Here is an 11,084-nt window from a genome sequence, read left to right as displayed (position 1 = left end):
GTTATTTTTGGACACTGCAGGAAGCTGCACTACCTGCTCAGCTCCAAACAGCAGACAGACACAGTTAGCAGCTTACTAGTAAACATAGTGGAGCTCTTAGCAGCTAAAAAGATATTTCCCTTAAAAGTTAGTAAAAACGAAAAACTGAGCTGAAAGAGAGTGAAATATTGGACTTGCCTCCAAATGAATGATGACATTGCTCCTTGCTGCAAACTGCTGAATGTGTAAATAAGCAACTGTTTGCAAAAAACTTTGTTTATATGTTCACAATATGTTTCCACCGCCACCTCAACAGCAAGCTTGATTAACGTTTCCCTCTCAAGGGAAATTCAATCCATGTGGTAGGAAGTCGACAAGAAGGTCATTATTTCACAAAAAGGAGGTTTAGATCTATAGTTCAAAGGTGCAGATAACAGAATCAGGGCTGGTCTTTGGCCATTGTTTACAAGAACACCAGTACATTGCAAAACAGATATGCAACATCAAACCATCTGGTCACCACACTCCCAGAAACCGTACATAAAAGAGATTTTTGGAAATCTATGACAACTGTATGTAGCAATTTAGTGGCCTTCATACACAGGAAACAATTGTTGTTTATGTAACAATTATACTAATTCATTTTTCTGATCCAGAATGTATAAAATCGTCTGACACAGTACATCTCTTTTTCATTACAGTAGAAGATACATGAGATATTATAATTGTGTAAATAAACACACGATTACACTATCCATCTTTGTGATCAGGCCCTCACAACACAATATGGTGCAACATCAGGTTGATCTCTGACCATTTAAGGTCGCACACATACAGTTCAGTCTGAGGGTCCTCTGGGATCAGCACCGCTCCTTGGATGGCACACTCTCCCAGCCTCTTACAAAACCCGATATGGACAAGGGCATGCATTTTCTTCATAGTTTACCTCAAATCAACTCAAGAATGGGGTAAATGATGTCATTTAATTTGTACTGCAATGATGTTCTCAGCACCAAACTGGGTACACGAGCCTTCCAATCATAACTGTGTTTTCATGGGTATCATTTTTCATCAGGTCCAAGTCTGTGAAGGTTCTCAGGTCATTGAGAAGAGATCAGTCAGGTGTAACTGGACAGTGTCTAAAGACTCTTTCTTTATTATTTTAATTTCCTGCAAGGTCTCTCCAAGTTCTTGTTTTGATCTGTACTATTTTAAATTGAAAATCCATTCATTATTTCAGGATTTTATGTGTAGAAATGTGTGAAAATCAAAGGAAAATCAATTTAAACTGTAAAATGCACAATTCCAGTGCATTTGATTGTAAAGACTTTATGGTACAGAGACAATTATGTAAGTGTTCTTCATATTAGGTTCCCATAATTGCTTCTGTATGTTTAACAGAATATCATGTTTCTTATAAATAACACAACTCAGTGACATAACTTATAATAATAATAATAATAAGCATGTGTTTTAAGTTTCAAATGAGCACATTCAAAATTAAATATAGACATGTAAACATGTGTACACATGAGCAATGTGTGCAGTTCTGGGTCAAATACAACGCTGTTATTTTTACTGGTTCAGTGCAGTTTCCTGTTGGCTTCATGCATTTCACCTGTGTGTAGACACACATGGCCATCCATCATTGATTAGTGTTACGAAACAGACACATATTGTCTGGGGAGAGTGAGAGTGAGAACTATATGGCTGAGAGTCTAAGGAGCCAAGAGACAGAGAAAAAAACTGATGAGATTTGAAAGAAATAGGATCAGCAGCTCTGTGTGCTTGAAGGAAGCCGGGTTTAAAATACCACTGCTGAAGATATTGGTTGGAGGAAAAATAAAAGAAGACATACATAGGGATTAAAGAAGAAAATGAGGGAGACGGGAGGGAAAAAAAGAGCATATGATCAGAATAAAAGAAAAAGTCAAACTGTGGTACGATTTACTACCCAGAAGAGTAAAATACACAAGTAAGAAATGGGATGAATCGGGGGGGAAAAGGATCTGAATTCATGGAGGTTGGCACTGTCCTGCGATTCCTGGGAAGCCACTAGAAGGCATCTTGTTTCTAACATATAACAGATGGCCCTTATGGCCCTGTGAACCATGTCTTTTAAGAAATCGGGGGCCTCAGCTCTTTTCCCGTCTCTTCCACTGACACAGCAAGAGATGGAAACAACACTATGACCTCTGCTAGTCAAACCATAGCAAAATGTAATCACATGTCTCCTTTTCTGCATGTATTTAAGATTGAATGCATGTTACGCTAAAACAAAATTCACTGTAGAAAGCAAAAAGCCCCTATAAAATCATAAAACATAATGATACAAATAAAGTATTTAATGAACAATCTTTAATTTAATCTTTAATTCTTTTGTCTTTAATTTGTGCTTTTAGTGAGTGTCTCCATCATTAACCTTTTGATGCTTGTGCTTTTGCCTGCCAACCCCATTAATTGGCCCATTAACATGATGTAGCTCACTTAGTAGAGTGTGCGCCTCAAGTACAAAGATTTAATCCTTACTGCAGGGGCCTGACTTTAATTCCCCACTTCCCTGTCACTCTTCAGCTGTTTCTATCAATAAAGACTCAAAAGCACCAAAAAACATGATGACTGAGGAAAATGCGAAATTGTGTTGTCACAAACCCTTTAGGAATCCAAGTTTGCATGAGGACAACTTGTCATGTCTGTGCTGAATTCTCTGGGTAACAGGCAGACGATATGGACAAATTGCAATAACTATTTATGGATGACAATGATTGATATATGATATGATATTTACTAAAATAATTTGCATTAAATTGCATGTGAAAAAGCCATTGTTTTTGCAAAACAGTTATTTCCAATAACTACTGAATATGCACTCAAGTAACAAGGATCATATGATGATCAAGTCGACAAGATTTCATTATAGGAATTATGTCATGGTTCGATCATAGAGACCAGATAAATGAAAACACTCCTCATCCAGTCCTACTCTGGGCTATGACAACGTTTGTATCTTGTTGTTGTGGTTCAGATGTTTTTCTGCTTTGTGTTTCATTGATTTTCCATCCACTTTCCCATCCGGAGGAAATTGGGCTATGCAAAAACAATTGAGCAAAGGATCTTGTCTGGAACAATCTCCCTTTTGGTCATCATCCATCCACATACCATAATGAATAATGGATTTCTTTCCCTTTTTTGCTTTTCAGAAACTACTGAATATGTACTGTACGCTAAAAATATTTGACAGTATCAACTCTCAACATCACACTCCATTAGAGTAAGACTATTACTGATAAGCATCGCTGACAGCTTCCTCTGGCCTCACTCACACCTCTTATGTACGCTATGTAGGGTTCTGCACAACAGTTAGTGGTCCAGCCACATGGTACACACCACCAAACCCTCCCCCCCCATATATACACACACACTCCCTCTAACCCAAACCCAGATTCAGCTACAAAGCTTCTTTTGTTCCATTCTACTCGAGGAAAATCGCAATGCACGCAACCCTTTCACAGCAAAATCAGAATAAGTATAACCAACAGTGTTGGAGCAGAAGGGGAAGGAAGGCAGCTGAACATGTTTTCTTGCCCCATCTGGAAAGTGTTGCACGTGTATACGCATACACACAAGACCGCTTTCTCTCTTTCTCTCTCACGTACTTATGTATGGTACATTACAGCAAAGCAATTTACTGCTATCAGTGCTAATAGAGGATATAGAGGGTGGAGTTTAACAGGGGTAAACTACCAACACTCAGGTGATTTCAATCTGATACTTTCCCTGATGTTATTACTGCCTAACGACCATCATCAGATATGGCAGATGGGACTCGGCAATGCGCCTGTTTTTATCCTGAATTCACATATGGCTAACATGCAAGAACAGGCTGAGCTGAATTTAAAGGCCTGGACAATAGTTCATGTGGCATGTACACACTTCTGGATTATTTATTTATGTCATTAATCAAGAAATCATCACTGTATACATCTAACCAGCCATGCAGATTGTTGCTGGGAGTTTTTCATCAAAGTGATTGAGTGGCTGAGCAGGCTGCTTTTTCGAAGTCACTGCGCAGAAATCTGAGACGTTTCACACAAAGAATCAAAGCTGAGTCTGGAGGTTTGTGTTTCGGTGAGTCTCTAAGCTCTTACTGGTTTGGTGAGAGCCAATGTTTGGACTAGCATTGTGGGTTTGGGGTCACAAAATGGTCTGTCACGCTTAGTGCAACCCTTACAGGTCTTACCTGTTCTTTCTCTCTGCTCTGGGTTTTCTGTAGCAGTGGCCTGCTGCTCCCACTCCAGCCCCTCTGACTCTGACTGCAAAGGCCCCTTTTCCTCCTCGCTTGATGGGAGGTCTGCTTCACCCCCATCTGAGAGCTACACACAGAGATGCCTTTGTCAGCGGTGAAGCCCTGCTCTCAAGGAGGAAGTGATGGTAAGATTGTACAGAGTGCTTTTGGTCACATAACCACAAAACATTATACCAGTGGCTGTTTTTTCCACTATTCCCTGCATCTTGTTCATCCTGTTCTCCATGACACACTAAACAAGAATGCAATAGAAATTGTTGAGGTCCAACTTTTGCCACAGAGCTTGGATAAGAACTGCTTCTCAAACAGAAGATTTGAATCTTCATTTTAAACCCAGCAGCACCAGATTGGAGGTTAACAGAGGTAAGAAGAGTTATCAGTCTTCTGCAGGAAAGAAAAGAGAGATTATAATCACTGTTGTGTTTTTTCCCTTATCTGTCAAGGTGGAAACGATTTATGAAGATAAACATTCTTTTAAAGCGAAAACAGAGTTCCAAAGAGAAACCCATTTGGATGTTTTGGTACATCTGTATAATTGATTTTCCAGATGTTGTGTTTAAATCTACACGCTGCAGTTCAATCAAGTTCATTAAATCTGCGTACAAAGAAGAGACTCAAAATTGATGTGGCTGTCATGCCATACAGCCAACAAGAAACCACATTACTCACGTTAGAAAACCAGATCACCTGCAATCATTTTCTGAGTTTTTATTGCCGACACATATATGTGTGTGTGTGAAAAGGCGAGGGAAGAGCGGTTGAGGAAGATAACGAGAATGGAAGGGAGGGAAAGACGAAAATTGCCTGGCTGCAATGAAGCGTCAGACACGCACTGCAGTTTGTTTATAGTTTGATGGTTTAATCACCACTACATTGCTTCCTGTTCTTCTAAAACATCCAAGATTCCTCCGAAGCACTGAACAGAAAGCAATTCTTCCATCCCTCTCTCTCTCTATCTCTCTCTCTCTCTGCTTGTCTGGCTTGCCCATTTTAGATTTATGACAAAGTTATGGAGTTGACATAAAATAAACTTGGTATGTAATGATTTGGGCCAGAAATATGCATCATGCCGTGCAAGCCCTGATGAATACCTTTGTATGTATCTTTTGCTTTCTTTTTGGATTTGTGGTTTTATGCTTTCATACAAACAGCCAGTAAATACACAAACAGATCTACAACTCACCCACTGATTGGGCATGGCCACAGATGTAAGCATGTCAGCCATGGCTCCCAACATCTGGTCAGTGCGTCCCTGGTTTTTCTGTAGAGCCTTCATTCTTCCCCAAAACCAAGCAAAAGGTTCCCTCAGATTATTCTCCTCCGCTGTCGTGACCTTTGATCTCCAGCTCTTACACAAGCTTTCTCTCTCTCAGTCTCTCTCTCTCTGTGTCTGTCTCTCCGTGTCCTCTATCCCTCGTGTCTGTCTGTTTTCTGCTCCTTCAGCTCTTGTCTCACTGTGCCACAGTTTGGAGCAGAGCCTCCACAGTCCGCCTTGTTCTACCCTGACACACAGGAAACCTCATGCATATGAATAATTGATCCTCGAAGTTCCTGCCTAGATTTGAAAACATAAGCTTGGACTGGAGCCTCAGACCTCCCTGTCCATGTCTCACCTCCCCCAATTCAGACACAGGTGAGCTGGCTGGAGGTGTCTCTAACTCTAGTTTAGTCCAGCGCAAATATCCACCAAGTGCTTTCAATATAAGCTTCCCCTGGAAACTCAGATAAAAGTTTTCTTGGGCCCTCTTGAGTAGAATCAATTATCTTCTTTGTCATCTTTCTAAATGAGGCGTCTACATCATGTGGAAGTCTTCTTCTGTCCTCCTGGCTGAATGCTGAAACGGTGAGATGTGACTCCTGAACTGAACACATCACCCTCCTCCTGAAATCCTGCTTTCTTGTTCTTCATTGGCTATGGAGGATCACCACCCCCTCCCCAAAACCTCTCCTCTTTCCATCATTCATTCTCTTCTTTCATTTTTGCCTCTTTGTCTTCACTACCTGGATTTTTTTCCTGTGTCAAATTGTCTCGATATTTTCTATATCTCTTTCTTCTGGTCTTTCTTTGAACTATCCTGGCACCCTGCACTCTCTTCATCTTTGCCCAACTCTCAGGCAGTGACACATGGATTGTGTGAACTCTTGAGCAGCGGGGCAGCCCCAAATAAGGTATGAACACACAGCCCATGAAGCTCAAGTATTTAAGAGACTGTCACCGATCGCAGACACATCTTACACAACCGCTTTAACTACTGAAGTGCTAATTAATCAAACAAGTATTGTTTGTTTTTGGCTATGCGATAATTTGCCATTAAAAGTATAAAGGCTTGCAACACTGTTTGCTGACAGATTGACCCTGCAGGCCACATGAAGAGCACGTATCATGGAAAATATTGCATTTTCACTGGAGAACACTTTGCATGGTTTTACAGCCCAAGTGAATATTCACACTACAAGACTATTGGATCACCAGTTATTGAGATTTAATCTGAATTGATATAAACAGGTTGCAATAACTATGCTAACTGCTGGAGTTTAAACCCTTATGATGTTATATAAGAATGTTATCCTAATGTCAGTTTCTATGACCATTTCAGTTATTTCAAAGTGGAAAGAAACACAAGAGAAGCCAATCAATCACACGGGCTGCACTGCTAGAACCCATAGTCCAACATAAACTTATACGCACACAAAATGAATGCATTACGTCACAAATCCGTGACAAATCTGAATATGTAACTTGAGATTTGTGTTATTGATGCACACTGTGACTGCACAGTTATGAATGAATGATAGCAAAAAGAGAATAAAGAAGAGAGAGAAGGCGCCGCAGTGCTCACAATAAACCTATAAACTCTAGCAGCATAGAAAAGCATACATACCTGTACATTTGTAAAACCAGGGGTTCATTGGTGGTTTAATATATAAGATAAATCACTTTAACAGCAGCCAATTGTGCTTTTAAATAGAAATAAGAAATGAATTAGAAGCATAATTAAAATCTACAGCCATGTTTGTGGCTCTGTGGGGTGGTGCTTATGCACAACGTTGCTTTGATCAAAATGCAAAAACATTTGCTAATTAGCGCTAGACACAAGGTACAATCAAGGCTAAATGATGTCAGTTGTTTTGTAGGCATTTAGCAGAAATCAGTAGTTTATTGAACAAATAAAAATATGGACTTGATTGTGGCCCTAGAAGAAAGGTCTGAGGATCACTAGTCATTACATTTCATCCTGAGGGGACCATGGATATCTGCACCAAATCCAATAGTAATGCATACAATACATGTCAAAATATTTCACTCAGAACCACAAATGTCAACCTTATAGTGCTCAAGGAAGTCATTGCATCACCAAAGTCATCAGGATTCATCCTCAGGGGAACATGGATGTTTTGACAAGATTTCATGATAAAAGTTGACTTTTGAACCGACTGACATTGTTATCCCTTGATCGACAACAGTTTGCCCAATTGTTTTTTTAAGTTAGATCTAGACTTTATTGCGCTAAATCCTGTTTTTGCAGATGTATCACCAGTTTGAGGATGGATTGCCCAGAAAAGCAGCACTATCTAATTTAGTGTTTTGTTTTTGCTATGATCACAATTTATTCTTATATGATCTATGTTTTGTTTTGTTTTTTAATAAATTCTTTAAGTCTTTGTACAAATGTCTGAGGCAGTTGAATATTTCCATATAGACTTTTTAACCTCAACCAAGCCTAAGTACAGCCTCCTCACACTGTTCTCATTTGGTAACACATAGTTTGGGCCAAGAGTGATCCACCTTTTCTCCATGCGATGAAGAACTGCCCAGCATAAGGGTTGGTGTCTTCATTATATTATTGCTTTTACTACTATGTGCCTTTTCCACTATTTTAGAATGTTATAATTTATCCGTCACATTTTTATGTTTTATTTTTCTTTTGTAACTTATCTACTTATTTTGAGGGTGTAATCCAAAAAATATCTACACAAACACAAATATATTAAGAACATGAGACGTTGCAGAATGACGTGCTCGAACATTGGGATTTGTACCAATAAATGATGTAGTCACCCACTGTCAACTAAAAGCATAAAAAATAAGTTGATGCAGTACCTTTGATAAAAATGGAAGTTTAGAGTTTTTATTTGATCTAAAGTGTCTATTTTTATTATTAAAAGATGGCTGGAATAACGCATGTTAATAATATTAAAAGTAAAAAGAAGCTTTGAAGAGTAAATAAACATATAATAACAAATTATGTAAGATGCATCGCTCACAACACTTACAAATTATGAACCAACAAAGAAGACTTTCTATTCAGCAATTATATTTCAGAAAATCCTTTTACACCCAATCTAATATGTAAATTAACTAGAATTGTACTCTCCCTCTATCAAACTGCCATGAAGGATTTGCATTGTCATATATGAATACATTTACTCTCTGCTACTTTCTCTCTTTTTGTCTTATGTGTTTTCACTGAGCCAAGACAGACTTCATATCATCTTTAAAAATAGAACATTGAAGCTCTTTATCAGGACTTAGTACAGTTAGTCATCGACTGCAGTGGAGACCTTTGAGAAACTGGCAGATTAAAATATGTGAGAACATGAGGAAACACTAAGCTTAGTGTTGGAAGAAGCTATGATTGCTTTCAATGACCACAAAGTTTCCACATCACTCACACCAGCCATTAGCGTAAGTCATGTGCTCAGTCATGACTGATTGTGGACACATCCAAATCACTTTCTCTGAATCTGGGCAGCAGAATGTAAAGCACACAGTCCTAGGATGACCCTCGATTCGATGATAATGTACAAACTTGACACTTAAAACCATTGTTGGCATTTTATAGTTTTAAACAGTGGTTATCATATTCTGTCAGCCTGGTAAATTTGATAACTCAAAGCCAAGTTTGCAATCAGATTGCAGACCTGCAATCATGATTGCCATATCACATTGTAATATCAGTCCAGCTCATTTAGGGGCCATATCATCTGTTTGTGTGGGCTAAATTCTTTATTTACACCACTACCATCTTATCTGCTTTACACTGGTTTCCCATTAAGTTTCTTGACTAAATAGCAAGATCTTGTTTTTACATATAAAGCACCGCAGGGTCAGACAACAGCTTACATTTTTGATCTGCTTCATCCTTATATCACATGGTGGTCATTTAGGTCTTCATGCACCACTGAAAACAAAGTGATGCCTTTTCTGTAGATCTAGGTTCTACAATCTCTGTTGAAGCTTTTAAAAAAGCAGCTTCAGACTGAATTATTCATTGTTGCTTATGTTTTATTGCTTTATATTGTTCTATGCTTTCAGTTTTTAACAATTTCTTCCTGTAAAGCACCTTGTGACCTTGACCTGTGCAAGGTGTACTAAATAAACAGATTATTATTATTATTAGTAGTAGTAGTATTCGTTGTTATTATTTAATTTTGAATCAATATGTATACACAAAAAAAACTGAAGTAGTGGACATTTTTCTTCTGGATATTTTTTATGTTTTCTTGTCCTAAACTAACTCAAACACAGCCTGTAGTAAATTCCATTTTGACCTTTATAAGGAAAAGGTTTAGTACTAAGCAAATCGTTTCCTTTATTTGCAGCTTTCGTTCCTTGTGCCTTATTTACCCAACCTTGGGTCAAAGCACAAACACCACAAACGTCTACTTCCCGTTGTAATAATTTTCCCAAATCACCTCAAATTTCCTCCTTGCCTGACGTCAACAAGTTAGCTCTGTTTCCTCTTTGTATCCTTCGATTCACCTAATCTCTCTGGTCTTTTAGATTCTTTAAAGCACGCAGCAGAAGGGGAGGTCTGTCCTTTAGCCACATAGCTGGAAATTATACAGCAGATGCTCACAGAGTCGAAGTAAAGTGCTGGTAAGACTGGTCCTGGAGAGACTGCCAACAATCTAATATTAGCTGAGCACACGGCTGTCTTTAGAATCAGTCACTAAGCTGGCTAAACTTAGTTCAATGCTTCCCAAGCCTCTTTCCAAGTTTTGCTCCACCACTGACCTCTGCCATACCCTGGAGTCTGGGGAGAAGTTGGGCTGCCTTTTGCAGTGATGAGTGAATGTCTCTGTGAAGAATTTGCAGAATAGGAGGAAAATAACTCAGACCCTAAAAGGAAAGTGTGAGTACTATGGGGAGGTAGGAATCAGAACAAAATGTTCCTTAAATCATGCATCATTGTAATTGTAAAATATGTTTGTGATGATTTGTCCTGTACACGTGACATCTAGGTGTTACTCCCTGTACATAATGTAAAGCCCTCCGAGGCAAATGTACTTTGTGACTTTTGCTATACAAATAAAATCTGATTTGATTTGATTTGATTTGAAACCAGAGCAAAAACATTTAGGTAATAAACACAAACCTGCTGTTAAAGTGTGCTGTGCTGCCCTCGTCTGGTAAAGACCATTCTTGTATATCTAAAAGCATAAAGGAAAACACTGAAACCAAAACACACTACTACCCCATCCTGTTGTACCAAACAGACTTCCTTTTCCTCTGCATTTCTTCCTATCAACTTCTGTTTTGGCCTTTCAGAAGCTGTAAATCTTCGCCCCCCAAGCATCCTTTTTTCCTCTTCCTGTGTTCCATATCAGTAAAGACCCACCTCAGGCTCCTGTGTCTAAACATAGCTCCTTTTGAGTAATGGGTCAGGTTAGTGTGATACCATAAGTCTGATCTGATGGCTCACAGCCAAAGAGGCAGATTCTGATAAGGAATTGGCTGGAGCATTTGATGGGATTTAGTGGGATTATGTTGTTGGTGTGTTGTGTTGGGTGATAT

Source organism: Larimichthys crocea, chromosome XV (genome assembly GCF_000972845.2).
Source record: "Larimichthys crocea isolate SSNF chromosome XV, L_crocea_2.0, whole genome shotgun sequence".
NCBI lineage: Eukaryota > Metazoa > Chordata > Actinopteri > Sciaenidae > Larimichthys > Larimichthys crocea.
Note: the sequence above shows the minus strand (reverse complement) of the source record.